The following is a 6614-nucleotide window of genomic DNA, read 5'->3' on the forward strand; positions in this document are numbered from 1 at the left end:
CATGTGCATATATTCAGAAAAAAGTAAATACAGAAGAACGTTTCTGCTAAAAGTATCCAGCATTCAATAAAAAGCAACTCAGATGAGCTATAAAAGGTGGATAACAAGTGGTGCAAGTTCCTCAATTGCCTTAATGGGCCCAAATTTTTTTCCAAAATTTGCTTTTGTTTAATACATTCCCTTGCATTTGATGTGCACTTGCACAAGTGCACTCTTATTCTTCATGGTGCAGACTGCAGAGGCAGTATGACATTTCGAGATGTTTTGCATTGTAGTGTACGGGAAGACATGTGCAGTGCTGCAGCGGACAGTTTTTTTCTGCTCGTGACATCACTAGTCAAGGATATTTATAATTACAGTAGTGTAAATGTTAAAAATGAAATGATAAATCATAAAATAAATTGAATATATAGGTGGCGTACCGTATATATATGAATTCACAAAGGGCCCAACTCCATTTTTTTTTATTTTACTTTTTGTGCTTTCCGATTTCTTTCAATCAAAAGAAATTGAATACCGGTATATGAATTCAAAAAGGGCTCTTTAGTATTTTTTTTTCATTTCACTATTTGTGCTTTCCAATTTCTTTCAATGTCTTGTAAATTATACTAAAAAAACAGCCAAATTTTTCAAACATATCGATAAACACATAAAAAATACCCTATCAATATTTCCATTGATTTTGAAATGGGCCCAACTACATCAATTACACTTCAACTTCTAAATAGTTTCTCCATAGAATCTTCACCGAGTGAACTTATTAGGTATGATGCTTCTTACCAGTAAGCATAAAATCATTACCAGTAAGCATAGTTTCACCACAAAAGTAAATGACCAAAATAATTAAAACGGTTGTGCAAAAACACTTTGTGGCAATTGGGCCCTTCTTGAATTCTATATTCAATTGCATCCTATCTGTTATATAGCCTATATGTTAAATATAATTCTGCAGATCATGTTACCGGAACTAACGTTGTCGTATTTTAACTTTCTTTAAGATAGTAATGGTGTTTTTAGAGAAGTTTCAGTGTAGTAAGGGCCCAAATTTGAGATGTTTTAGTATAATAAGACCTAAATCATCTTTATAATGGACAAGTACACGCAGTAAACTTTAGAAAATCAAAAAAAACTTCACTGAAACGCAAATGTCTGTTATTTGTGGGCCCCCTGAGATGGTGGGCCCGGGGGCCGGGCCCCCCTTGGCCCTCCCCTTAACACAGCACTGCGTCTACGTAAAACATTATATGCGACGTCAAGTCAAGAGCGTTCTACTAGTATCTATCGTATCTAGAGCGTTTCACTTTTTTTTTAATACAAAATATATCTAAATGAGTACACTAGTTATTGCAAACTAAAAATTTATCGTCAATGCAAGCTGAGTAGCCTTATTAAGCCTTATCGTCAATGCAAGCTGAGAACCCATTCGAATGGCCCCCCATTGGCACCAATTTGCACATCAAAGCAGCACTAATTAATCTTTTCTGCCAAAACTAATCTGCTTTTTATCTTACCTAAATGTAAACCAACACTAGGGAGAAATAATTAGCTTAATTTTTATAAAGGCCTATAGTTGATAAAATTTTTTCATTTCATATAAAACTGGATTTGATATAATTTAAAATTTATTCGGATGCTTGATTTTTTGAATTTGGTGTGAATTTACAGAAAAGATTGTTTGTACACTCTCTAGACCGGGAGGCAACTTTTGAAAAGGTACCATAAAAAAATCCCCTCTGAGCAACAAAGGAAAACGTATATTCTAGCTCAGTTTAGTCCTTTGTTCCCCGTCGGCTGGCTTGGCGCATTGGGTTAGGGCGGTGGTAGTAATTAGTAATTACATTGACGTGGGTTTGATTCCCACCACAGCTGTTGCTCTTTTTTCTTCTGTAATTACCAAACCAAGTTGAAAGGGGATTTTATAATGGTACCTTTTCAAAAGTTGCGACCGGGAGCCCGCGACGTCCACCCTAGGTGAAAAAGTTACCAATTTCTATTCATACAGCGATGTCCGGTGGTATGTGGGTACTCATAATCTGGAAGTCTGCCGGGCCGCCGGTGGTGGGTATGGGAATGGGGGGCATTTTTCATGGCCCAAAAAATGCGCTAGGTCAGCTGAAATAGTTACCGCTTGAAACTTAGTTGGCTGTAAAGTAAATTGTTTCTAGATGATTGTCTGGTATGTGACAGACATTTTTTGTGGTGGGGGGGCTCTGACGGACAACTTTTATACCCCCCAAAATTTGCGCTAGGTCAGCTGAAAAAGTTACCGGATAAAACCAACTGATTATTAATCTGTGAGTGTTAAGCTTCACAAAAATATATGTGACAGACAAATTTAGTGGTGGGTGTCCCCTGACAGACGACCTAAAGTAGGTGACCCCCTAACTGAGCTAGGTCAGCTGAAAAAGTTACCGGATAAAACCAACTGATTATTAATCTGTGAGTGTTAAGCTTCACAAAAATATATGTGACAGACAAATTTGGTGGTGGGTGTCCCCTGACAGACGACCTAAAGTAGGTGACCCCCTAACTTGAGCTAGGTCAGCTGAAATAGTTACCGGATAAAACCATCTGATTATTAATCTGTGAGTGTTAAGCTTCACAAAAATATATGTGACAGACAAATTTGGTGGTGGGTGTCCCCTGACAGACGACCTAAAGTAGGTGACCCCCTAACTTGAGCTAGGTCAGCTGAAATAGTTACCGGATAAAACCAATTGAAAATTAATGTGTGAGTGTTAAGCTTCACAAAAATGTGTGTGACAGACAAATTTGGTGGTGGGTGTCCCCTGACAGACGACCTGAAGTAGGTGACCCCCCTAACTTGAGCTAGGTCAGCTGAAATAGTTACCGAATAAAATCAATTGAAAATTAATGTGTGAGTGTTAAGCTTCACAAAAATATATGTGACAGACAAATTTGGTGGTGGGTGTCCCCTGACAGACGACCTGAAATAGGTCTAGGTAGCCTAACCCCTTCCCTTTTTGCACTAAATCAATGACAGGAGTTACCGCTAAAAAAAACTTGAAGAAGTGTTTTGTTTTATGTGTGCACAACAGAAAATAAGTATTAGTATTACGTATAACAGGCCATTTAATGGAATACCGGAATAAAAATGATGCAAATTGAGCAATCACCCAATTTGGGTTAGGGTTAGTTAGATCTATAATAACAATCACTGTTAAGGATAGCCTATTAATACTTGAAAAGTTTTTGTCTGAATTTTTCGTCAACACTGAACAGTCTAGCCTATATAAGAAAAAATGTTTGGCAATGGTGGTGAGACATTGACTAAAAAAATAATTCCAAGTCAGATTCATCTTCCGAGTCGAAATCTCCGCTCTAGTGTTCATCACAACTTTCAATGTCATCCTCATCACTTCTTTCCTTCGATTTACTAAATAGCTCAGATGGTAGGCTATAGCTGCGCCTTCAAACCAGCCTGGAATGATAACTTCATTTGTTTTCGACCAGCCATAATAGTGACATTTACTCGTTTTCTTCAACAATTCTGTGATTGCGTAATTGTTTCGCGGCATGCCGGCATCTTTGACTTGTTCTAAGCCTGAAAGATATCTTAACTCTGTTACAGAAGCAGGTCTCTGTGTAACTGTGACACAACATCTTTTTATGGCACTGTTTGAGTTCCGAAAGCCAATTATTCCTTTTGCCTGCGACGCAGCGTCCCTATTCGCAGTTTGCTCTAAAGACAGATGGACTGCCGTCCTAAAGTAATCCTTTTTGGTACGCCTAACTGAAAAAGCACCATTATCCAGTATAGCCCTCAGTTTCGGATCCGCGTTTTTTAGTTTGTTGTAGAACAACGATCCCCATCTTGCATAATTTAGACAATTCAGAGCGAAATATATTTCTAGAAGTATTGGTACAATAACCATGTAACCACTTACGTCGTTCATCCTGATGCATCTCTGCACTTCTCGATAGAGTCGGTTTATTAAGAACACTTAGGATCTATCACGTAGAACCTATAGTGTCCAGAACTGATAGGTTTCACCAAACACTTCATTTATGGACCTGTTAAAGCATTCTTCATACTTTTCCCGATGTTCGGTGACGACTGGATTGGCCAAGCATACTTCTACTTTATCAGGGTCAGTTGGAATAGTGGACATGACTTGCTGGAAGTTGTCAATTTCATCTGCATCTAGGGTTGTTAAGAATCGATCGTATAGCTTTCTTTCCATGACGTTGGCTGTAATTTCGTGCACACGAGTACAGTAGCTTACACCTGTTGTAAAATTTCCTATAATGAACCCTTGTAATGATCCCTCGACAAGGATCTTTGACTCCGACAATATGGACTCTATCCCGCAATCATTTATGAAGGTTCCTTCTGCTACGAAAAATGCAAGATCCATGTGGAAATTCTCAAGCATAATGAGGAGATTGTCAAAAAGAGGGGCTTCAATGGCTTGAATGGAGTAGGCTTTTTGTGTAACCAGGGGTGTGCATTGTGCAACAGCTACGTCATACGTCACCACGGCATATTGTTGGTGAGTTTCAGTTGCAACCTTCATGGTTCTAACCAGTAACCAGTGTTTCTTCAACAACGTTATTGTTGGTTGGTAATCTTGTTATTGGGTCCATGTAACATATTCGCTGTAGCGGTAGACAATCCACTCTATTATTGCTCATGAAACCAGCATAGAGTGGAGTTGCAACATCTCTACTTTTGCTGAACCAATACATATCTAGCGGCTTCATTTTGCATGTCAAGATGGACTCTTTCTCCATTATTTCATGAATATGATCAGATGCTTCTCCCACGGAACGTGATTTTTACTTTTTTCCTGTGCTAAAGCGGAGTATGCAAATTCCGGCTCTAAACTTTTCACATCATTGTAGTTAATTGTGTGGCCTTCCTGTTAGGTATCTGCAAAGTTAACTTGGAACCTGTCATTGCTCCTAAACCAAGTATTGTGTGCTTCCATGGCTTTACATGACCTCGACTGACGTTATACACAGCATCTGACTACATTGATTCTACTTTTCTTTCCATTGTGTCTGTGTGAGAATCACTGAATTTGGATTTCAACCCACATAATAGTGTGGTAGGCTATAGAAGAGTTGCAATCATTCAGGAAGTTTTGGGGCCATATCCTTCAAGCTCTCTACGATTGTTGGATTTGGGGTTTTGGTTTTGAGTAACTCGTAAGCTCGTAAGTAAGTCAATATTTCACCTCGTAAGAGAAGTGCCACTGCACGAATCTGATCATCTTGATTGGCACTATAATCACCTATCAGAGCATATTTTTCTTCTTGGGCGGAGAGAAGTGAGGTGTAAATAAAATTGCCTACCTATTGTTAGTGCTTTACCAAACTTATGAGAAGTTTTCCTCACAAGGTTCTGTGTGGTGTTAGACCATAGCTCAATATCATTTCCTCCATTTACCAAATACTCATCTTTGTAAAGATTAAATAATATTGAAAATAGCATTGGCGTTTGCTTTTGCATCTCTTCCTCAACAAATTCGCATATTGTTAGGAAAGGAAGGTTGTGAGTTTGGCAAAATGAAATATTCCAGTTTGTGGTGGTTTGGGGATTGCTTTTAGTCTCTCTATCAAAATGAACCCGGCAAGACTTGTGATACTCTGCTTCTTTGGCAATTAAGTCCACACCACTACGAATTAGTGATTTAATCCTTTTGTTTTTAGAAAACACTGCTCTTGACTTAAGTGGTTCGCATCCATCCATCGTTGAGACCTTAACGGTATTTTCTTCTTTGTTTTTGTATTTCTTTCGCTTGGGACAGCAAAATATGCAGGATCATTTCAATAAACCTATTTTGTCCGACTAAGGGAGAGAGCTTCTGCATCTTGTTAGGGAGCGAGCTTCTGCATCTCGACTTTAGCAGAAGATAAAGCAACTGCCTTAGGTTGAAATGCTCTTTTAACTGCTGTACAGGTAAACTTTTTGTGACATGACTGATGATAGACACCTATGGGTAATGCGGAGGAACTTGTCTGGATGAATTTACGTGTGGTGACAGAACAGCAATCGGATGATAATAATTGTAGTTGAATGCTTGTAATGTTTTTCCATGACCGTTTTTTTTTTCATTGATTCAACGTCTGCAGACGTTGAATTAATGTAAAAAACGGTTGATTTGCTGTCAATGTTTTTTCGAAAGGTTGCTTTTTACACTGTTTTTATATCATATTCTTCAACTTAGCCTACTAATATTTATCCATACTCGTTAGATCGCTAATTTGTTGCGTAGCTTAAACTGAATTGTCACCGGCTGCCTGTTTGAAAAGTCTTGTTCATAGAATAACGGTTTGGAGGAATAAAAAACGTAGAGTACTTGATTATTTACGATTGTGGTGTCATATAATAGCTTATTGTAGGGAGATTCGAAAAAAGTGTTATCACATAGCTAAATGGATAGAGTATAGTGCTATAGTCAGATGATCAAGCGCTTTAAGGAGTGAATTGTTAGTAATGTGTCGTTGTCCACTGTAACACAAAACCAAATGATCCCTTTCAAACTAATTTAACAGCTTGCACTAGGGCTGTAAAATTCCAATCACCAAACTCGCTAAAAGTAAGACAGCCGGATTTCTTACAAGATTTAAAAATAAGACAACCGAAT

Source organism: Aplidium turbinatum, chromosome 8 (assembly GCF_918807975.1).
Source record: "Aplidium turbinatum chromosome 8, kaAplTurb1.1, whole genome shotgun sequence".
Classification (NCBI taxonomy): domain Eukaryota; kingdom Metazoa; phylum Chordata; class Ascidiacea; order Aplousobranchia; family Polyclinidae; genus Aplidium; species Aplidium turbinatum.